A 25683-nucleotide genomic window follows, 5' to 3' on the forward strand; every position below is an offset into this window, starting at 1 on the left:
TAGAGTACAAACGATAAATGTTTACTTACCACAGTGGTATAATGTTTATACAGGGCACTTGTGGTCTATCGAGTCGGGAAACAGCCTCAAACAGCCTTACAAAACCATCTATGCTACAAGATATGCACGTCACTGCGAGATTTTCGGTATTTTGTTGCTTTCTTCGCGCGAACAATTACTGCGAGAGCAAAATTGAATTTGACGTTTTTTGTAGGAAATTTAATGTGGTCTAATTTTGTGCTGGGGTACGTTTTAGCTAGAGATTGTGATTTTCTAGTTGTTTATGAGAAACGTGGAAAAGTTGCTTTGAAACCCCCCCCCCCTCTACTCCCCACCGCTCAGGATTTTTGGTATGTTGTGCGGTACTTGGTGTTGACAACACTAATGCCCACCTTCCTCTTCGCCCTGAAGTTTGCATTCACTGTCGTTCGGTTCTGTCTCGGGTTTGCTTTCCCGCAGTGTTAGCTGTTCGTTGACAGTGATACACAATATTACTCTGGATAGCTTTACTGACGAAGAGCTGACCGATGTACACCTCGTGTGTCAGTTGATTGAAAGCAATGGAAGAACGCAACAACGACGCAATACTGAGCCGCTCCAGCAGCGACGGCAACAAAATCATAGTAATTTTGTAACGGCAACTTTTGTAACTATTCATCATCAAACATCGTTGTTAGCGTACAACTAAGACAGTGGTGAATACCGAGACACAGTATGCGCAGTAGAAGACGAAGAATAAAGTATAAAGTGAGCGTTGCCGTTGTCAATAGCGAGTACCGTGAGCGAAGTGAACATCTTTATTTTCCAACAAGACGCAAATCGCACACCGCCGACGTGCTGATATGTCCAGTACAGTACAGCTAAAATATATATATGTGATAAGAAAATAAATGAAATGCAAATACTCTGCAATGACTCACCGGAGGCTACGGGCCGTTGTGACTAAATATTCATAAAATATCCCTGAGTAACCTCCGCAATTTTGTGGGTTGCGTTGAGGTTCACGCAGTATGAGAACCGGACGGGAATTAGAGTCATGCTGCTCGCGAATGGAAGTCCATTGTTACTAAAATGTCCAAATAAACAACTTAAAATCGCAAAATGGACGAAAACAAAAAACTATAGATAGTACTGTATAAAAAATAAAAATAAGAAAGACATTCCCAAAAGTCGCAAGAAAGAAACTACAATAGTAAATTGTCAATAACGTATAAGTGAAGGCAGCAGAAGAAATCTGCAGAAACGAAAGAAATTTCTAGAATTTGGAACCTCAAAAATATCTAAAAGCAGTGTTAAAATACTCATCGGCGACTTCGGTGCGCAACTTGGAAAGGAAAAGAAATATAGGATTAATGTGGGCCAATATACAGCACAATTAGGAACACACAGAAATAGGGAACAACTGATAAGTGTGTGTAAAATGTTCCAGGTAAAATTGATGTCCATACGTTTTCGCAACCTACCAAGGACTCCAAAGCTTGAAAATCTGCAATTCCAAATCTAAAAGAATTTCAACTGTATGACATAGCCATATACAAAAGAAATATGTTGGAAATTGTTAATCTTACGGTGATGAATAATGATGGATTTGATTCAGATCATTATCTCTCTAGGGTTAAAATACGATTAGTCCAATATAATAGAAAGAATGAAAGCCAGAAAGTAATCAGGTAAACCTCCAGTAGAGCCAATAAATAGAAGGAAAAGAAAACACAGATAAAATTTGGAGAATAAACTGGAACAAGTATAAAAGATGACTGGCATAAACTCCAGGTACAAATTACTTAAGCGACAGAGATAACATAAGGATTAGCCAAGAATAAAAAGAAGACTGGGTGAACAGGAAGGGTGAAAGAGAACTAGAACAAAGAGCTCGAAAATCAAGGTGTTCGTAAAAAGAATACCTAGAACAACTCAGAAACAAAGAACAGGAACGTCAGAAACCAAAAGAACTTTTGAAAAATCTCACCTAATAGAAGTGCAAGAAAAATTTACCAAAAATAATACCATTAATTTTTACCCAACTTTTAACACGTACTTAAAAAAGAAAATTGTAAAATATTAGCAAAATTTTGGACAGGATCTTAAGCTGTTCGGTTCCAACAATTAAATTATAAGTTTCAGCAATATCAGAAAATATTGGGGAGGAATTCCTACCAACAGAGTTAGAAATTCATGAAGCTATAAAAACATTCAAAAACACCAAAATAAGTGGTGAAAAACCCATGACAATACAATTATTAAAACTGCCTGAAAAAAAGATTATAAATGATTTATATTTACTTTCAGAGAACATTTCGAAAACAGGAATGATTCCACAATAGTGGAAAATAGCATTAATCCACCCACTACGTAAAAAGAGAAGCGAACGAACTGTCAACAGTTTCACACTAGTGTGACTTCTGGAAGTGGAATACAAAATATTATCAAAAATTCCAGTTGAAGAAACTTTATATTGACAACTAGGAAAATAGCAGGATTAGTTTCCCGCAGAAAACAGACATTTAACTTAAAATCAATAACTCGGCACAGACCGTTAACTAGCAAACTATAACAGTATCATTTATTGATTTCACAAAAGCATTCGGTTCTATGGACAAAGATACAATAAATAAAGTCATTAAAGAATTTGGCGTTAAAGCAAAATTAGCAAACATAATTGATGCAACTCTAACAAATACGATATCTGAAGTTAAGCCAATGGGAGAAATATCTCAGCCATTTGAAATAGAGTGATAGACAAGGTCACCACCCTTACTGCTCGCAGTGCTCGTTAACACGACCAGGGGACGCCTAAATTACTGCAACTCAAATAAGGAAAAAGCGGATGGATCAAAATGTCGACGAACAGGCAATCGAAAAGGACATCGAAATGGAATAAGGGACACGCTTCAGATAATATCACGGAACATAACATGAGGATTATGTTTTAAATAAACAGACCTCATCCGTATACCGCCAAAAAAACATGTCAACACCAGTGTCATTACAGAAACAAAAAAGAAATTGAAAGGTACCAAGGATCCAGGCCCTTTCACCATGTTATATAGCGAATTTAAAAGAGAGAAACGAGCAACTACAGGTGTTGCTTTAATAACTAATAATAAATGGAAGGATAAAATAGGTTATTACGCATAAACTAGTCCGTTTTAAGATTGACACAGGAAGTATGTGTGTAATATGTGTTTATGCTCCGAAAGAGGCTACGGGCGAAGAACTTCAAACAATTGCAACAACTCCTCAATCAACACAATAAATGAGACCAGCTTTTAATAGCTGGAGATGTAAATGCTAAAGTTGGGAAAACACCAATCCAACAAATAGTGGGAATGTACGGAGTAGGAGATTGAGTTTAACGTCCCGTCTACATCGAGACCATTAGAGACGGAGCACAAGCTCGTATTGTGTCAAGACTATGGAAGGAAATTGGCCGTGCTCTTTCAAAGGAACTACCCCGGCATTTGTCTGGTGCGATTGAGGGAAATCACGGAAAACCTAAATCTGGATGGCCGGACGCGGGTTTGAGGCGTCGTCTGTCCGAATGCAAGACCTGTGTGCTTACCATATACGGTGAAACCAACACCATCAAAAATCGGCAAAAGCTTCGAGACTTTTCCGCTTTTATCTCCCATAAGTTAACCAATACCTTCTTTCTGAAGAAATATATTAATAACTATACATGGAGCGCAAAGGGAACTACACCCCTTATTGATTACGCAATTGCCGAATAGTCTCACAAGTGAGTGACATACATGTTTTTAGCGGATTTGGTATTGGTCCAGATCACTTCGTGGTATGCTAAAAAATTCAAATTTGGCTACCTGAAGGAAAACGAGACAGAAAAATAGCCATAACGTGTATAAAATATAAGATTCATCTCTTGCAAACGGAGAGTATTGGATATCTCTTTCAGAAAAGACTAGCTGACAAATTGGATACCGTAAATGCAAGAGATTCGATTGAAGAAGAATGGAAAATCATAAAAATGCAACTTTGAAATCAGCTAGCGAAGTTATTAGCAAAAACGGTTTCAAAATCTGTGACGAAGGGATAGAGCAAGCAGTGAAAGAAAAGCGACAAGCAAATAATATATACCAACAATAACACTCTCAAGAAATCTCCTGATATATCGTAGGAAAATAAATATACATAGCTATAAATAAAACCAGGAAAAAGCAACAGAAATAATGGGAACGTTTCTTTAACGAAATTTAAAATGACATTTATAGACGAAAGTCAATAGGATACAAATTAATGAGACACATGTACCAGAAGACAAGGATAGAGTCAAAATAAATGTAATAAATTTAGAACGACGTGAACAGCATTACAAAAATCTCTGGGTAGATGATTCAGCCGCCGAAGAGTACTTTCAAAATTGTACAACTAACAGAAACAAAGACCTCATCGAAATGAATCAATTAGATCTCTCAGTGCAAAAATCGAAGAACAGGAAATTAACGCCACAGATGGAATAAACACGGAATTGTTTGAATGCTAAGCTCTTTCACTGAAGGAACGCTACATCTCCTTATATTGGACTGTGGTTAAGGTATCTGAGGAGTGGAATGCGGCAAAAAATTTCTCCACTTTCCAGAAAGGCAACAGAAGCGACCCAAACAACAACAGAGAAATTAGCCTCATTAACACGGGTATAAAATCTATAGCACTATCATAAACAATAGACTACGCACCATCTCTTATACAATTTTATTAGAAGAAAAATGGGTTTTAGAAAATAACGATCCTGCACTGATGTTATTTTTAATAAAAAACAAATTGCAGAGAAAAGGAAATAATTTAACTTAGAGACGCACATAGCGTTCGTGGATTATGAAAAACCTTTTTAATAAAGTCAACAGACAGCTACTGTTGCAGATTATGGAAAAAACAGGCTTCCCAACGCATGTAATTAAATCTGTTAAAGCTTTTTACAAGAAGACTAAAATTATAATCGAAGATGAAGATAGCTTTCCTAAACAGTTAACAATACTGGGAATTAGACAAGGATGTGGGCTACCTACAATTCGTTTCAGCATATACATAGATTTCCTAGTCAAGAGCATGGAAACGAAATATAGCCTGCGGCATAAAGATCAACATAGAGAAATGTTTTAATACTCTTCTATATGCAGATGATCGAATAATAATCCAAGAAATGAAGATAATCTTCAAACTGCCTTCTACCATCTTAATTTGTTGACTTCTAAATATAACATCAAATTGTGCATTCATAAAACAAAAGGTATGGCAGTCAAGGGAAAATCACCTATCAGATCTAAAATTGCAATAAATAACGTAATATTGGAAGAGGTAACACACTTTCTATGTTTCGACTGTGACACAGAGAGAAATTTCAACAATGAAACTGATAACAAGATCCTAAATTTGAACGCAGTCCGTGGGACAATGAGAAAAACGCTGCAAAAAGAAGCCACGAAAGAGACAAATATGAAGTTTAACAAGAATATGGCAGTTCTTGCTATGATATGTTGTTCTGAAACCAGGGTTCTCACATACAAGGGGATTCAGGCTGCGGAAATGAGATTTCTTCGTAGCGTTAAAGGATACCACAGAGCTGAACTCTTCAGAAATAAAGACATTAGGAATAAATTACAAGTTGGTTCAATGCACAAGATTACAGATCTAAACAGAAACAGGTGGTGGAAACATGTAGATAGAATGTCTGAAAGTAGACTTCCAAAACTAATTCTTGTCTACAAACCACGAGGGACCGAAACATGAGAAACATGTGAAGAGAGAGGAAGAAGAAATAGAAGAAGAAAAAGAGGAAAAACTGATGTTACACAGTGGGACGGTTTTTTAGAAACAAACTGTCAAGATTTGAAAGTTGGAGCTGAAAGTCACAGAACGCTAATAATAAGGTAGGAAATAAAATGAATGTAAAGTAAGCTGCCCGGATTTTGTAAGCGATTTTGCAATACTTTCAGAAAATATGACCGAAGCAGTTATTCAAATAAATCTTCTTGAAAAAATAGCAAATAGAACTGCTCTTCAGATTTCTGTTAAAAAATAAAATCCATGACAAATATAAAAATACAGAGAAATACATAGAAACGCGAGTAGATGAAATAGAACAAGTTAGTGAATTTAAGCATCTTGGAGATACCTTATAACAGAATGGGCAAGAAAAATTTGCAATGCATGTAAAAGTTAATAAAATGAAAAGAGCATATCATTTGACAAAAATAGCTACGAGAAGAAACTTAAACATGGAAAAACAAATGTAGAACTCTACACCTCTGTGGTAAGACCGGACTGTTTATATGCAATGGGATGCTTAACGATGAACAGCAACGTGGACAGAATAGATGTACTGGTACTTGAAAGATGGACTGTTACGAAATTAATGGGTGCAATAGAAAATACAGATTGTTTAAAAATGAGAATTAACGAGAAGATATACGGAAATACGAAAAAAATCAGAAATAATGGCAAAGCAAACACTTAACTTCCTTGAACATATGTACCGAATGAATGAGAACAGGCTAACAAAACAAATACTCCCGTATTTCTGAAAAAAGGAATCGACAGTAGAATGAATTACAGAAATAAGAAAAAATTGGAAAGCAACAACATCAAAAGAATCTGAAATAACAGAAAGAAACCATTTTAAGTATTTAATACTAACATTATAAGATTTTCAAGGCGAAAGAAACAAGAAATCGGGAACAATGTAGACAGAAGTAAGGCGAAGACAAGGTGGGGAGAAGATGAAGGCGTGCTGGAAGAAAACGAAACAACAGAGCAAGAAGAAGAACTGGAGTCGTTACGTGATCCTAGTTGCTCTATACGAAGATAAAAAAAAATGGTTCAAATGGCTCTGAGCACTATGTGACTTAACAGCTGTGGTCATCAGTCCCCTAGAAATTAGAACTACTTAAACCTAACTAACCTAAGGACATCACACACACCCATGCCCTAGGCAGGATTCGAACCTGCGACCGTAGCAGTCGCGCGGTTCCGGACTGCGCGCCTATAACCGCGAGACCACCGCGGCCGGCACGAAGATAAAAAAAGATGAGTTACCAGATTAGTGGCCAAGATTTCGAGCGTGTCACATAACATAAACATTTAGAGGTAACGGTCATATAAAACGGGACAAATTCGTAAAATCAATTTTAGGTAAGGTGAATAGGGACTTAGATTTGCTGGAAAGATTCTGTGTAAGTAGAGAGCATCTGTAAAGTGACTCACATGCGTAACAATAGTCCAGTCAATTTTAGACTACTATTTAAGGGTTTGAAATTCTTGTCACATAGGCATGACTACAGACCACGAACGAATTCAGCAACGCGTTGTTAGGATCGTGACTGGTCGATATTGCTCGCTCGAAAGGTTAACAGAAATGGTCGGGGAACTCAAGTAGGACTCTTCTGAAGGAAGATTGCCTTTTTCTCGCGAAACTGTATTCGATAAATTAACAGCATTGGTTTTCAAGGAAGACTGTGCGAAAGTTGTGCTGCAACCATCGGATGTCTCGCGTGTGTGTTACAAGAATGAGGCATGAGATATTAGGGCGCGTACAGAGGCGTACAGAAATTATTTTTCCCGCTCACAGATCATTTATGTAATAGGAAAGAAAATTGCTAACACTGGTATGAAGCATTGTCTGCCACGTACTGTTTCCTAGAAGTGTCTGACTGCAAGAAAAATACATTTTGACGGTTTTAGTGGTTCGAATAACTCCATTATTAGTTTATGGATCGGTGAAAGAACGTTGTATATAGTGTAGCACTCCGAAAAGTATGTGTAGACCTAGTAAATTCCTTCAGAATGGTATTTACCTGAGTGTATTGAAAGGACAGTGTTTTTTTGATGGAGGTGATTCACGGTGTGGCACTATTTTATCTGATTTGAGCTCGGACCATTAGTTTTGGTAAATGTTAAAAGAATGCAAGTCTTCACGAAAACATTTTAGACAATACCATTCTTCTTCCATTCTGACAGGAGTTTTCTCCATCAACAGTACACAGCTAGTGTTCAAAGATAAGGATCATTGCATTGAGATTTCATGTAATCACGGGGGTGTTGCACACTGGCCTGCTGAATGATCCGGCCTGTAACATCCTGTCTTTTTTCCGGATGAACTAGAGAGGCATTTACATGCCAGATCAATTTACATGGAAACACGACAACAACTGATGCTTCAGGAAGAATGGAAAGAATTTCCTCGTTCAGTATGTCGGAGCAATGTAACATCCTGTCTTTTTTCCGGATGAACTAGAGAGGCATTTACATGCCAGATCAATTTACATGGAAACACGACAACAACTGATGCTTCAGGAAGAATGGAAAGAATTTCCTCGTTCAGTATGTCGGAGCACACTGTGAAGACGTAATCAAGATTAAGCATCATACTGGGGCCAGCTCTATTAGATACACCGCTGTGTCATGGGACAAATTACTTTTCACCAATAAGTGAGCAAATTCGATATGTATCAACTGTCAAACAGTCATCGTTGTTTTCATTTGGTGGTGTATGACCTGCCCTGAAAAACTTGAGCCAGCGTAGGGCCCTTTTTAAAGGAAAGAGATGTTACTTGTTACGTACCAGAATAATGGGAAAGAAATGCATGTTGCAACAAATTGTCAGTTGTGAAGATCTAACTGGCGTCACCTTTCTCCGCCAACAGTAAAAGGTCATTAGACGCAGAGCCTTTGCAAATTCAAGTCGCCGTCTCAATAAATCAATGGTGCTTTGAGGAAAGGAGGGCCGTCGTTGAGCGCCAGCAAGAAACAATTTGTTATTCTGACAGAGTAGGTAATGGCTAAAACATTACAGAAACGGTTTGAAAGAAAGGTATTAGGTGGTTGTACTACCATAACTGGATACCGTAGGAAAAATAAAAATCTATGTTAGTCTTTGACTACGGGATAAGTAAGTCACAGCTATAGCCAGTCATGAAACATATACAAGCGAATAAATTCGGAGGAACTCTAAAAATAGAACAAAAGAATGTAAGGTTCTCTCGTCAAGAAAAAGGCGGCAGGATTTGTTTCATTGAAAGGATAATGAGAAAGCGCAGGGCATCTACGAAAGAGACTTCCTTCTAAATGGCTTGTGCAATGTGTACTGTAACACTGCTAGAATTTGTGACGTTATATCTGTGTGGATTTTACATACAAAGAAATGTAAAGCTAATGATCGGAAGTTTGTCTGGCTCGAGAAATAAATGTCATACCAATATTAATATATTCTGAACTAGCAGAAACTAGATGCCCGAAATAGTATTTAGAAAATTACATTAACTGATTTTCAGGCAATGTTTCGAATGTTATTTAATCTCCAGCATAGGTTCCTATACAGACTGTGTAGATAGCATTAAAGTTTTATCAGGTCTTACAGACGCATTCAAGGAACCATTCGTCCTTCAATCTCTACGTCAGTAGCACAAAAAGCAAATTTAACACTTGGTAGAGCAAACAGTATCCACTGCTGCGCACCACACAGAAGATTCATGAGTATAGATACACGAAATATTTCAGAATTCCTATTACAGGCTTGTAGGGGCTATAGAGGTGGCTTCGTAGATAAAGTTTTGATAAGGGACCCATGTCTGCAAATTTATTGTTTGGGTATGAAGTAAGTTTGAAGATCAGATCACTTTCAAATCTCCCGCTTCACGGAACACACATAAACTAATAGGAGAGCGTCGTCGTCAATCCCTTTTGTAATTATGACATCGTTTACCATTTTCTTTGCGGGAAACTGGTATGTTCACAACTAGGAGGGTTCACTGTGGTGCTCCACGGACGTGGCGCACTCTCGAGTATGAAGAGGGAGTTGTAATATGTCCCTTCAATGTTGCATATTCTATGACTTGTGCTCAGAGTGAACGTTACTTATTTTCTGAAATGAGTTGCCTCGAAGGGCATATCCACTTACTAAGTTATAGAGCTGATTGTCTTGATATTGGCTTCATTGTCTTCTTTAGGTGTATGATAACGTCCGAAGGCGGACATAGTACGCAGAAAATTAACTGATGAAATGACTGTGAAAATCTAGTAATTCTGAAACTACGGATTCAAGTAACGTATCTGAAATTATAATGGGTAGTATTCTGAAACTTTTCACATATTATTATGACGCAATTTTAACAAACAGTTCTAGCAATACGACTGCTTTCTGTAGCGTCACACAAAGACTTGACCACCATTCACCACAGCTTCCCGGCAAGTCTGTACACAATGAATAAGAACAGAAATATTATACAAAACAAAAATTTACATCTTCGTCAGAGATAACCTGTGATACATATTTAGCAAAACTAAATAGAACTGAATTTACAAAATTTTAGGTTAAAACTTCAATGTTGTCCTAAATACACGTAATATAAGCATTAATTTTTATGGACAGTTTTTGTATGAAAACTTCTTTTTCTAAACAAATATATCGATACCTGCTGGTATCGTAGGATTCCTAACGTATCAAGCGCTTCATTACATCTACATCTACATCTACATCTACGTGATTACTCTGCTATTCACAGTATAGTGCCTGGTAGAGGGTTCAATGAACCACCTTCATGCTGTCTCTCTACCGTTCCACTCTCTAATGGCACGCGGGAAAAACGAGCACTTAAATTTTTCTGTGCGAGCCCTGATTTCTCTTATTTTATCGTGATGATCATTTCTCCCTATGTAGGTGGGTGGCAAAAGAATGTTTTCGGAATCGGAGGAGAAAACTGGTGATTGAAATTTCATTAGAAGGTCCCGTCGCAACGAAAAACGCCTTTGTGTTAATGATTGCCACTCCAATTCACGTATCATGTCTGCGACACTGTCTCCCCTATTTCGCGATAATACAAAACGAGCTGCCCTTCTATACCCTTTTTCGATGTCATCCGTCAATCCCACCTGATGCGGATCCCACACCGCACAGCAATACTCCAGAATAGGGCGGACAAGCGTAGTGTAAGCAGTCTTATTGGTAGACCTGTTGCACCTTCTAAGTGTTCTGCCAATGAATCGCAGTCTTTGGTTTGCTCTACCCACAATATTATCTATGTGATCTTTCCAATTTAGGTTATTTGTAATTGTAATCCCTAAGTATTTAGTTGAATTTACAGCCCTCAGATTTATGTGAATTATCGCGTAATCGAAATTTAGCTGATTTCTTTTAGTACTCATGTCAATAACTTCAAACTTTTCTTTATTGCCGGCCGAGGTGGCCGAGCGGTTCTAGGATCTACAGCCTGGAACCGCGCGACCTCTACGGTCGCAGGTTCGAATGCTGCCTCGGGCATTGATGTGTGTGATGTCCTTAGGTTAGTTAGGTTTAAGTAGTTCTAAGTTCTAGGGGACTGATGACCTTAGAAGTTAAGTCCCATAGTGCCCAGAGCCATTTTTTTCTTTATTCAGGGTCAATTGTCACTTTTCGCACCATTCAGATAACTTAACTAAATAAATTTGCAAGTCGTTCTGATCATCTGATGACTTTACAGGACGGTAAATGACAGCATGATCTGCAAACAATCTAAGACGGCTAATCAGATTGTCTCCTATGTCGTTAATATAGACCAGGAACAATAGAGGGCCTATAACACTTCCTTGGGGAACGCCGGATATTACTTCTGTTTTTCTCGATGACTTTCCATCTATTACTAAGAACTGTGACGTTTCTGACATGAAATAACGAATTCAGTCGCACAACTGAGGCGATAGTCCGTAGGCACGCAGTTTGGTTAGAAGACACTTGTGAGGAACTTCCTTTGTCACTTAGAAGAATACCTGACGACGAGCACTCGAAACATTGCCCATGCCACGGACTCCTAAAGGGCACAAAGGCCAGAGTTCATCGTCTCCGCTGTGTGCGGCAGATATGAAAGTGATCTTACCTTCAGACTTGTTTTACATCTGGGTATGGGTTCCTTATCATACTTTATGTACTAAGTCCCCTCTAAAACTACCTAGAAGCTCGTAATAGGAACTGTGAAATACTTTGTCGGTAGAGATTTAAAAGAAAGAAGCAAATAGTTTATTCCGTCACGCATATCTAGTCAAGGTAACTTAAATCAGGAGCGAGTAATTATTGGTTACGTTTCACGCGAAGCAATGTTGCTACGCATACGTGGAAAAGCTTCATCGTAGCTTAAATCGCTATTGTTACCTGCTTGAAAAAGCACAATAGCTCTACTTAAAGCACTGGAAGGAAGTTACCCTTCTCCGAAGAACGCCTTCTGTGGTCTTTCGGAGCTCTCCGGTAATGGCTCGGAAAATATTGCGCCTTAAATTACTTCATCGATAGAAGAAAAGAACGGAGGGAGGGGAAAAAGTTCTTTAAACTTTGTGTTCACAAGAACTCGAAGCGCGTACACATTCTCAATATTAATTCAGACTCGCTGACTGAAATATCGGCGATAAAGACATACGAGAGTCTGGCTTGTCTGATCAGATACAAGTATTAAACAATTGTGTGTACGAAGAATGAGTAGAGCGACGAAAGGGAGATAAAAAAAGTCGGCGCTGTGATGGAAAGAGAGGGGTGTGGGAGTGTATGGAGGGGGTGGAGAACAAAGCGAGCGGCCACAAAGGCAGCGGGTGGGCCTGCGGCGGAATTAATCTGCGCCGCTGCCGCGACTGCGGCGGCGGCTGCACCACGTCTCGCACCCACCTCGCGTTCAACCGACCAAGGTGCCGCTGCACGGCCAGCATCTGGCTTCACACGCGGTACCCTACCCAGATAGCAGGCTACAGTCGAAACTTTCTGCGGTAACCTCAAAACATAGCTAGTGCTTCGATCATTTGAACTCCAATTAGAGAACGTGATTGCTTAGTGTCAGGTTAAACCGGATTTTAGGACAGGTTTCAATTCGGTACCGTACCGAAGCCACCTCAAATAAATGTTTCTACACTTTGCGCTGTCAAATAACATGAGCAACATCATACATGAGCTTTGCGTAGGAGAGCTAATGACCATTTAATAACTGGCGAATAGAGTGGCGGTTCTAGATATATGCTAAGGATGACAATGAGGTTCAAAAGCAAATTCAAAGATAAATGAGTGCATCATAGTTCTTGAAAACGAACAACACTAGGTGCTGGGAATTTTAGTACGAAGTGTTGTTCCTTTTTTAGATAACTGCGAATGGAAAGAGTGCATAAGATAATAAAAGCAAGATGGGGCAAGAAAATCGTGTTATACGACAGTGTAACTCAATCCTTTGGAGTAATAAGCTACAAAAAAGTACATCTACATCTACATCTACATGGATACTCTGTAAATCACATTTAAGTGCCTGGCAGAGGGTTCATCGAACCACCTTCACAATTCTCTATTATTCCAATCTCGTATAGCGCGCGGAAAGAATGAACACCTACATCTTTCCGTACGAGCTTTGATTTCCCTTATTTTATCTTGGTGATCGTTCCGCCCTATGTAAGTCGGTGTCAGCAAAATATTTTCGCATTCGGAGGAGAAAATTGATGATTGGAATTTCGTGAGAAGATTCCGTCGCAACGAAAAACACCTTTCTTTTAATGATGTCCATCTCAAGTCCTGTATCATTTCTGTGACACTCTATCCCCTATTTCGCGATAATACAAAACGTACTGCCTTTCTTTGAACTTTTTCGATATACTCTGTCAGACCTATCTGGTGAGGATCCCACACTGCGCAGCAGTATTCTCAAAGAGGACGGACAAGCGTAGTGTATGCAGTCTCCTTAGTAGGTCTGTTACATTTTCTAAGTGTCCTGTCAATAAAACGCAGTCTTTGGTTAGCCTTTCCCACAACATTTTCTGTGTGTTCCTTCCAATTTATGTAGTTCGTGATTGTAATACCTAGGTATTTAGTTGAATTTGCGTCGTTTAGATTAGACTGATTTATAGTGTAACCGAAGTTTAACGAGTTCCTTTTAGCACTCATGTGGATGACCTCACACTTTTCGTTATTTAAGCTCTACTCCCACTTTTCTCAGAATTCCGATATTTCTTATAAATCTTTTTGCAGATATTTTTGATCTTCTGATGACTTTATTAGTCGATAAACGACAGCGTCATCTGCAAACAACCGAAGACGGCTGCTCAGATAGTCTCCCAAATCGTTTATACAGATAAGGAACAGCAAAGGGCCTATAACACTATCTTGGGGAACGCCAGAAATCACTTCTGTTTTACTCGGTGACTTTCCGTCAATTACTACGAAATGTGACCTCTCTGACAGGAAATCACAAATCCAATCGCTTAACTGTGACGATATTCCATAAGCACGCAATTCCACTGCGAGCCGCTTGTATGGTACAGTGTCAAAAGCCTTCCAGAAATCCAGAAACACGGAATCGATCTGAAATCCCTTGTCAATAGCACTCAGCACTTCATGTGAATAAAGAGCTAGTTGTGTTTCACAAGAACGATGTTTTCAAAAAAATGGCTCTGAGCACTATGGGACTCAACTGCTGAGGTCATTAGTCCCCTAGAACTTAGAACTAGTTAAACCTAACTAACCTAAGGACATCACAAACACCCATGCCCGAGGCAGGATTCGAACCTGCGACCGTAGCGGACTTGCGGTTCCAGACTGCAGCGCCTTTAACCGCACGACCACTTCGGCCGGCCGAACGATGTTTTCTAAACCCATGTTGACTGTGTGTCAATAGACCGTATTGTAGGCAAAACACCAGTAGGTTGGTTGGTTGGTTGGTTGTTTTGGGGAAGGAGACCAGACAGCGTGGTCATCGGTCTCATCGGATTAGGGAAGGATGGGGAAGGAAGTCGGCCGTGCCCTTTCAGAGGAACCATCCCGGCATTTGCCTGGAGTGATTTAGGGAAATCACGGAAAACTAAATCAGGATGGCCGGACGCGGGATTGAACCGTCGTCCTCCCGAATGCGAGTCCAGTGTCGAACCACTGCGCCACCTCGCTCGGTGAAAACACCAGTAGAAATCATCATTTGTATACGAGGGTAAGTCAATTACTATCCGCAATTTAGCTACATTTTTGTTTATTTTGGTAGTACTGTCCTTTTACGTTGATGACGCATACTTTGTTTATTTGTTGTTATATTTTTGCAATTGTCAAGCTGCTAGGTTTGTTTCGTTATCGATGCTGTGCCGTTAATCATGGCTGCTCCGCTGTCCATTTGTACCATAGAAAACCAACGTTTAGTGATCCGTTGTTTGTGGTCTGAAGGCGTATCGGGGCCGAAATTCATCGAAGACTTTCGGTACAGTACGGGAATAGTGTTTTGCCACAACGGAGTGTCTACGAATGGATTGAAAAATTCCGAAATGGTCGCACAAGTGTTACGCACGATGAAGGATCCGGACTACCGTTTACCGCCACATATGAAGAAACCATTGAGCGTTCGTGTGAAATGATTCTCTTAGACAGACGATTAACTATTGACGAGGTGTCACATCATCTGCAAATTAGTCACGGTTCTGCCTACGAAATCAACAACAGACTGGGGTTTCGTAAAGTTTGTGCAAGATGGGTCCAAAACAACTCACACAGTTGCATAAACAAACGCGCTTAGACATCTGCAAAAAGCATTTGGATCGCTATGGTAACGAAGGGGACAACTTCTCAGGCAGAATCATTACTGGTGACGAAACGTGGATCCATCATTATGGAGCCGGTGAGTAAACGGCAGAGTATGGAATGGAAACATCCAAATTCGCCATGCAAGAAAAAGTTCAAGACCCAGCCGTCCGCAGGAAAACTGATGCTTACGGTTTTTTGGGACGCACAGGGTCCAGTACTGGAACATTATGGGGAAAGGGACACAACAATAAACAGTGTACGTTACAGTGAGATGCTTACTGCTAGGCTAAAGCCTGCAATTCGAAGCAAACGCCGAGGATTGCTGTTGCACGACAATGCCCGTCTGGATACTACAGTCCACACTGCTGAAATGGTCCAGAAACTCAAATTTGAAGTACTGGATCATCCTCCATATAGTCCCGATCTTGTCCCTTCTGACTATCTCTTGTTTGGCCCACTCAAACAGGCATTAAGGGACCGTCGATTTGCCTCGGACGAAGCAGTGAAGAAGCGGTGCATTCCGGGCTCGCAGCTCAACCGAGAACCTTCTTTTATGAGGGCATCAGGAAGCTTGTACAACGATGGACCAAATGCGTTGAAACGCAAAGAAACTATGTCGAAAAATGATGTTCTTGCAAGTCTTCTATTTCATTTCAATAAAATTTTATAACTACTTTGCGGATAATTATTGACTATTCCTCGTATATGGGTCAGAAGATTGGGGAGGAAGGAAGAGAGAAAGAGATCAATTGCTAGCCTTGGAAATGGGTTACTGGATACGAAGTGCTCGAGTCACAACATTAGAACACGTCAGAAACTAAGAAATCAGAAAAATGATGGAAGTGGTGGAAGTGGAAAGGAATATAATATAAGCTCTTGAGAGGGAGAAGTTACTATGGTATGTCCATTCGGAGCGAGTGAAAGATCATTGATGGCTGAAGAAGATGTGGAGGTGGATCCCAGAGAGATAAAGAAAAAGAAATTGACCGCCTAGACGATGGATGTCAAATGTTAAGGAAGCTATGGGCTCCAACGACGTCCAAAAAGGTGATCGGGAAAAGCGAAAACCATAGAGGTAGAGCAGCGAGGTAAGACATTAGTTATAAACAACTCGCAGATTTACAGTGATACTGGTCTGGGAAATATTAGAATCAGACTGATGCATGACTGACCGTTATTAATGAATATCACAGTACATGTTGGGAAAGGTCATCGTTGACGTCGATGTAGCGCAATGTTCGATTTATCAAACTACTAGACATGCGTAGCCGCTCTGCCTGAGGGATAGCAGCAACAGCGATTTCGATATTCTACTGTAGCTTTTCCAGAGTATAAGGACTATTTGAGTACATCTGACCCTTCAGTTTTCCTCACAGACAGAGAGAGGAGGCGTTCGAGGTGGCCAGAAGACTGCACTGTCTCCGCTCATTGCCCTTCCCTCACTGAACACCTCATGTACCCGTGACACGGGGGTGTGTGCTGTTGCTCCGTCTTGCTGAAAATATCCAGACAATCGTTCATCTTCTGTAAGTTGATCATCATATGGATTAAACAGATTCTGGACATGTCAGTTAGCATCAAAAGTTTGCCGAAAGAATCATGTTACGGTGCGGACACCAGACACTGTGCACAAAACACCAATCTTGAAACTATGCAACTGCTCTTCAAAGTGCTGATGGAGATTTTCTGACGAATAACGGCTCATTTTCTGTGATTTTACATATTCCCACACGCTGAATCGGGATTCAAATGAAGAAATGAAAAGGCCGGCCGCGGTGGTCTCGCGGTTCTAGGCGCGCAGTCCTGAACCGCGCGACTGCTACGGTCGCAGGTTCGAATCCTGCCTCGGGCATGGATGTGTGTGATGTCCTTAGGTTTAAGTAGTTCTAAGTTCTAGGGGACTGATGACCACAGCTGTTAAGTCCCATAGTGCTCAGAGCCATTTGAACCATTTTTTTGAAGAAATGAAAAACTGAGGATCCACAAGTCCCAATTCCAAATCACTAAGAAACCAGCGGCAGAACTCAATACACGAAAGTTCATCTGTACGCTATAACTCATGCGCAACAGTAAACGTGTAAGGATACTGATGCAGGTCCTGTTCGATAATGTTTCGACATGATGATCTCTTAATTCCCACTTGCATAGATAAACAGTGTTGGATTTTCTTTGGACTTTCTTCCTGGCTTTCACTCACTCGAGCTAGATTTTCTGGCGTTGGAATTCTTTTCGGATAGTTAAGGTTTTTGTTCCCTACAGAGACCGTTCCACGCCGTTTTCACACTTAGTTCAGAATTGTAGAATTTACTGGAGGTCTTGAAAAACCACTTCCAGTCTTAAGCTCTTGCGCAAACAGTTCCGCACATATTTTCCCCCAATAGTGCTTCGCGTAACACTAGCGTAGGAACACGCACTGTTTTGTCGAGAGCATCATTTCCTTCTAGATTCAAATGGTCACTAAATACGACTGTTCCTCTCACTCACTGAAACGCAGTGACACGGGAAAGTACTCGGGACAAAGCACAAGGGAGATGTGCGGGCATATGAGAGCAACCGATTGGTGCATCGAAGTCACTGTTTCCAGCATTTTCTGTAATGGGCAGTTCTTCTGTTAGTTAAAAAGGTCCATTCTGCGTTAGTATTATAAATAAGTGCGAAACAAAATTCAAGGATAACTTTTCGAAGTCCCATAATTGCCTCCCATTCTGAAGCATAAATTTGAAATTTGGCTGAAAGGTGCATACAACCTTCCTCTGTAATGGTGCAAAAGTATGGCCCACTGCGACGTCACTTAGAGCTCGACAACGCTTCACACAGCAAGGTGTCGTCTCATGAAAAAAGAGGACCACAGCTCAGAAGCTCATGTGAGATATATGGTAGGTTAAGGATATCACATTGGTACCAAATTTTACCAGAATGCTGCCCAACGCGACCTTGCACGTGTCAGACTATGGGAAGGTCGTCACAGCCCCTCTTACCCACATATCACCCCTTCTTCTGACGCCTCTGCGATGGATGTCAGAATCGCGACACCCAGCATCGAATTAATGCGATATTCTTATGGGTGGCCCAGGAAAACATATTAGACACACCGCCGCTTACAGTAGACACTAAAAGGCCTCAAAGGGTGGCATAAAGGGTGTAAATGAAACCACTCCATTTTTGGGGCATTGATTCTTACAGATCTCGTGGTCTAAAACGATAGTTCGTAGTGTAATGAGCAACAGGGCGAAACAGGAGGGCTGAAAAAGCAAAAACACCCTTTGCTGCTTTAAATCGCGCTCGAATTTCGTCGAATGGTTTTCAATGATCCTTAGTGGCTGCACAATGAATACCGGAGCACTAAATTCCAAAGGGGTCAGACCACATTCAGTGTGGCTGTAGCCCACGATGTCCTTAGAATACGAGGGTTATTCTGAAAGTAAGGAACGGTCGGTCGCGAAATGGAAACCACAATGAAAATCCGATGCAGTGTCTCCAATATGCCTGTAGATCGCGTTACGCCTTTCATTTTAGTTCTGAGCACACAGGGAGCACATAAAGATACCTAGAAAAATAGTGTCTCCCGCCAAGTACGAGGGTCTGGTGAGAAATTTCGCCTGAAGCTATGCAGCCAACATTACATAATTGTCGTGCGTTTTCTTCTTCAAGACAATTCTCAGCCGCATTCTGCAGGAGCAATGAAGATGCTCCTCCATCGTTTTCAATTGGAAATGTTTGATTACCCACAATACAGCCCGTAATTGTCTCTCACTGCTCACATGAACCACTGGCTATGAAGACAACATTTTGGCACAGACAACGAGCTGTAGGCCAGCGTAGAGAATTGGCGGAAAGCACTGGCGGTTATTATCTATAACCAGGATGTTGGAAAGTTGGTTCAACGCTACGACAAACGTCTCAGTCGGATCGGCAACTATGGAGATAAGAAGCTGGAAGTTGTAGCTAACTGTTGCAAATAAAACAGTTTTGATTTTCAATGTGGTTTCTATTTGGCAACCTATTGTTCCTTAGGTGCCGAATAGCCCTCGTATAACTGGAACGCCAAGGGGGTGGCAGTATTGTCGAACTTGGTCAAAAAGTCGTCCTATTGCTCATCGCACCGTGAACAATCGTTTTAGACCACGAAATGTGTGGGAATCAACTCCCCAAGGGAAGGGGTGGATTCATTGACGTTCTTTATGCCACTCCCTGAGGCCTTTCGGTGTCAATCCTGAATGGCGGTGTGTCTGCAATGTTTTCCTCGTCCACCCATTAGAAAATCGTGTGATTTCGACGCTGGATGTCGCTGCTCTGACCTCCATCGCAGAGGCGTCAAAATAAGGGGTGAAATGCGAGTAAGAGGGGTTGTGACGATCTTACCAGCGTATGACATGTCCATGGTGGTGTTGGGAAGAATTCTGATAAAATATGAGTGCCAATGTAACATCATTAACCTACATTACAGCTCAAATGAACTTCTGAGCTGTGGGCTTTTTTGGCATCTGTCGATACCTTTCTGTTTTTGAAGCGTCGTCGAGCCCAACAGTGACTTTGTAGGGAGCCACACTTTTGCACCAATACAGAGGAAGGTTGTAAGCATCTTTGACACAAATGTCAAAAATCCAAATGTCCAAATGGCTTCGAGCACTATGGGAAGCGGAAGGACGACGGTTCAATCCCGCGTCCGGCCATCCTGATTTAGGTTTTCCGCGATTTCCCTAAATCACTCCAGGCAAATGCCGGGATGGTTCCTCTGAAAGGGCACGGCCGACTTCCTTCCCCATCCTTCCCTAATCCGATGAGACCGATGACCACGCTGTCTGGTCTCCTTCCCCAAACCAACCAACCAACCAACCAACTATGGGACTTAACTTCTGAGGTCATCAGTACCATAGAACTTAGAACTACTTAAACCTAACTAACCTAAGGACATCACACACATCCATGCCCGAGGCAGGATTCGAACATGCGACCGTAGCGGTCGCGCGGTTCCAGACTGAAACGCCTAGAACCTCTCGGCCACTCCGGCCGGCCCAAATGTCAAACCTATGCGTCGGGACAGGAGATAATTACGGGGTTTCACAAAAAAGAAAGAAGTGATCAATTATAATTTTGTTGCTCAGTGTATTTTCAGACCAGACTGGTGATGTCGACAGAACCTTCTTCGACCGCACACGGCTCGCCGTGCACAACTCACAGCTAAGCGGGAGACGGCACATTTAAATATCTCGGCAGCGCTCTGCCGGTGAGCTCGCTCTTTCATAGCTCGCTGTCTCTGATGGGAGAGCCGCGCGTACACCATATCACAGGACGCTAAATTCACATCACCCACCTGACTGTGAATTTGATTGGCCGACGCATAGTTTTAAGGAGCCACACTCAGAGCTTCGTGTTACGGCCACTGATAAAGTGTCAGTCCCTTGATACTACCACTCGTTATGTGTCGACCATCATACGACAACTAATATCAGTATATATGAACACTATGTGATCAAAAATATCCGGACTCCCCCAAAACATACATTATTCTTATTAGGTGGATTGTGCTGTCACCTACTGCCATGTACTCCATATCAGCGACATCAGTAGTCATTAGACATCGTAAGAGAACAGAATGGGTCGCTCCTCGGATCTCACGGACTTCGAACGTGGTCAGGTGATTGCGTGTCAGTTGTGTCATTAAGTCCGTACGTAAGATTTCCACACCCCTAAACATCTCTAGGTCCACTGTTTCCGATGTGATAGTGAAGTGGAAACGTGAAGGGACACGTACAGCACCGGCCGACCTCGTCTGTTGACTGACAGGGTGTGCGGAAATTTGCCACGTCGGACATTTGCCACGCCGGACATTTGCCACGCCGGACATTTGCCACGATGTTACCTGCTCCGAAGGGTTGGGTCCCTTGTCTCCCCCTCCTTCTCCTCCTTCTCATCGCTTACTGAGCCTTTCCGCTGGTTTACTTAACATAGAACCAGAATCTCTTTGGATTTTCCACCACATTTCTAGAGAGAGTTTCGTTGTGGAAACCATTAGGGCCGCAACGCACTAGGCAGCCTGGCTGCGGCAGCCAGTAAAACAATGACGGCGTATGGTAGGCCGCGCACTGGGCAGCCAGGATTCTCTGGCTGCGGCAGCCAGAAACGCCGGCAACTGCACGGCAGAAGCTGGCTGCGGGCAGCCAGGTGCCAACAGCGTGTCTCGCAGTGAGCATGTGTGGCTGCCTGCAGTCTCCGCGCACTCGTCCAAGCAGCCAGACCGTGTGTTCGTGTGACCGAGAAACGAAATACACCATGACTTTTGATACGGAGAAATTTATTCCTGAGGCTGAAAGCCGAAGAGCAATCTGGGATATTTCATCAGAAGAATAGAGTGATCGTCATTTGAAGAGAAGGAGTTGGGAGGAAATAACAAATATAATATGTGAGCAGAATATGAGTGAAAATGACAAGAATGAATTCAGTAAGTGTTTTTTTTTACTTACTATATAATGAACATTTGTCATACGTACAATAATGGAAAAGAGGGTATCAATTTACACTTAACAATAATTGACACTAAATTACTTGGAAGCAGTAATAGTTACATACATTATCTAAATGATACAGATAATTACTACTCTGGTGCAATTCTGCTTTGCCACTCAAGCGGATTTTCATTTGTAAAATAATCCGCAAATAAATCCCTGTATGGTGATGATGAGTGGCATCCTCTGCCTGTATGACCTGGGGGAATTTCCAGTTCTGGAGGTACATACAATGTGTCTTCAAATTTAAACCATCTCTTTCGCGCACATAACTGTGTAAAACACAGCACGCTTTTATTATGGCAATTGTGAAGTCTTCTCGAACGTCCATTGGGCGATGAAAAATTCTCCATTTGTCTGGCAGAATGCCAAACGTGCATTCTATAAAACGCCTAGTCCGAGAAAGTCGGTAGTTAAAGATTCTTTTCTCGTTTGTTAAGCTCCTTCCTCCATAAGGACGCATTAAATTTTCAGATAAACCAAATGCCTCGTCTCCGACAATGACATATGGCATCGATACTCCATTGTTAGATATCGGGCTTCTCTCAGGTATTCGTAAATTGTGATTCATGAGTTTTTCATACAAAATTGATTGCTTAAATGTAGATGAGTCACTACATTTTCCATGCGCTCCAACATCTATATATGTGAACTTATAATCAGCATCGCATAAAGCGAGTAAAACGATGGAAAAATAATTTTTATAGTTATAGTAAAGTGAGCTAGAATGACGTGGTTTTATTACTCTGATATGTTTCCCGTCGATGGCACCAATACAATGGGGAAAGTGAATTTTTATTAAAACCATCTGCTATCTCAATCCACCTTTCCTCATTTAATTCTGGAAATGCTCTCTCATGTTCTCCCAAATTGCCAAGCAAGTTTCATATATGACTCCTCGGACAGTGGTATATCCTATCCGAAAAATGTGTCAGTGCTGCCATAGCACATCCTGAAGCCAGATATCTGAAACGAAAAACACGTTCATATGAAAAATTTGAAAGCCATGCGTCTGTGACAGAAATTTTAGTACATTATTTTATATTATTTTTCAAATTAGCATCCCTAAATTCACCCCAGCAACGCTAATTGAGACGTCTTTTGCAGGAAAATCTCTACAACTGAAGTGGAAGAACATTAGAACGAGTTTTACCAGGGAATTAAAACGCAGAGCAGGTGCGAAAAGTGGATCTGCAGCTTTTCGTAAAAGCCCTTACGTGTATTTTGAACAATTACAGTTCCTGAAGGACACTGTATTGAACAACCCAACGGAAGCTAGCCAGGAAACGGAAGTTTCTGAAAATAACCATCAGAGTGGTAACATAAGGAATGGTATGCCAGAAAAGAAAAAGCAGAAAACTAACGACGATAGATTGATTGCAGTACTCCAACAGAGTATCGCAATGAGGGAGGAGCGAGAAAGGCAATACGAAATAAAACTAGAATTCGATCCAGATCGTCTCTTTCTGCTCTTGTTACAAGACATGAAAAAATTCCAGAACACAGAAAGCTCACTACAAAAATGGAAATTATAGACTCAATAAAAAGAGCACAAATGCCTCCACTGCAAACTCATTATCAAGACTATGGAGAGTATGTGCCAATAACGTCATTCGCTGGACCATATAACCGTGGGAACGAATACCCAGTGCAACCGAATTATGGTCCAGGAGACTTGAGCAGATGGCAAAATCACTGTGGAAATTCTACGCCTGTTGCAGACAGGCAGACGACTGCCGCGGATTATAATCAATTATCACCCACTGCCTCATCGGTGTCAACTGCATCAAGCCAGAATACTGAACTACTTGATCTGTTTCAGGAGTCTGTATGTAAAGAACATTGATTTGAAAATTCTTTTCTTTTGAAATGTAACAAAAATTTAGTAGCCCTACAAATAATATCAAATCATAAAATATATTGTTTCATTATATTCAAACTAGCATTTTTGTTTTGTGAATTTTTTTCCTTACGGTTCCTTCAAATTTATAACATTTAAACTTCAGGGCCAAGGTAGAAAACGGCGATAGGTCAATAATATTTTACACAATTTCAGTGCATTACTACCATGAAGGCATTTGTAATGATACATTTTCTCACCAGTACCATAAATCTTTGGTGTTGTTAGTTGCCACGGAATTTTGCAAGAACAAATACTTTGTTTAGTTTAGTTTAAAAAAAGAAATAGTCCTACGGAGATCGTGTCTTATCATATTAGCGCCTGACGCTTCAAAAATAAAGTCTATTTGTTTTTTGTACTCACTTCAAAGCCGCCAACAATTTTTCTTCCGGAGTTATACAAGCTTGCATACGAGTATCAGTACCCATGATAGAATTTCTTATATTTTCCAAAAGGTTGTCAAATGATTGCACTGACATTCTTGTATAATTAAAGAAGCGATCTGGGTACTTTCGAAGATCCTTGAAGTAATTTTTAAATAAGCCTTTTACCTGTCGCTCCACAAGTAGAGGATGAATCCAATATCTTTTTTTGGCTTTGCGTTTCTTTCGAGTCAAAAGGTAGGCAATTATTACATCTACCACGTCCATCTTGCTCGGCTGATCGATCACGACTGTCAGCTGGCTGCTAGCTGGCTGCCTCAAACTGGCTGCTCAACATTTCTGCCTGCCGCAGCCTGGCTGCCGCAGCATCTCGCATCTCGCATTGAAATCCGCACCAAATTTCAAGCCTCAGTAAAACTTCGCCAGTCTTGGAGATTTTGCGTTCGTCTAAATTATACTTGCCTTTTTCAGTGCTCCTGCAGCAGCTTTCTGTCGTGTTTTGTGTACCATGGGGGATCAGTTCCTTCTCTTATTAGTTTATTTGGTATGAATCTCTCGAGTGCTGTTGATACTGTTTCTTTGAACTTAAGCCACATATGGCCTTCACTTACATAGTTTGACGTCTTAGAAAGACGTCAACCAAATTTTTAGTTGCTTTTATAAATAGATATACTTCGCGATTAGTTTTGGTGAATTTCATTGTTGCGGAATTGAGCCTCGCTACGACTGTGTGTTCACTAATCCCTGTATCGGCCTCGTGAACTAACTGTTCAAAATAATTAAATAAAAGCATTTAGAACAATTACGGAAGTTGTTTTCTATCTACAATAGGGTCTGAAAATGTATTTTTGTCAACATACGGAAGGTAGATTGAAGTCGCTGCCAACTATAATTGCATGAGTAGGGTACCTATTTGTGATGAGACTCAAGTTTTCTTTGAACTGTTCAGCAACTGTTTCATCTGAGACCGGGGGTCGGTAAAAGGAGCCAGTTATTAATTTATTCCGGTTGTCGAATATAACCTCTGCCCATACTAAGTCACAGGAACTACCTAAATGATTCAAATGGCTCTGAGTACTATGGGACTTAACATATGAGGTCATCAGTCCCCTAGAATTTAGAACTACTTAAACCTAACTAACCTAAGGACATCACACACATCCATGCCCGAGGCAGGATTCGAACCTGCGACCGTAGCGGTCTCGCGGTTCCAGACTGAAGCGCCTAGAACCGCTCGGCCACACTGGCCGGCCACAGGAACTATCTGCTTCAATGTCGCTTGTGAGCTGGAACACACATTACATTATTTTTCCTTAAGTTATGTTTCTTGTTTCTGTTGTAGTGCAGATCATTACAATTACGGCTTTTCCCTCCAAAACCTGGGAT

This window comes from Schistocerca americana, chromosome X (genome assembly GCF_021461395.2).
Source record: "Schistocerca americana isolate TAMUIC-IGC-003095 chromosome X, iqSchAmer2.1, whole genome shotgun sequence".
NCBI lineage: Eukaryota > Metazoa > Arthropoda > Insecta > Orthoptera > Acrididae > Schistocerca > Schistocerca americana.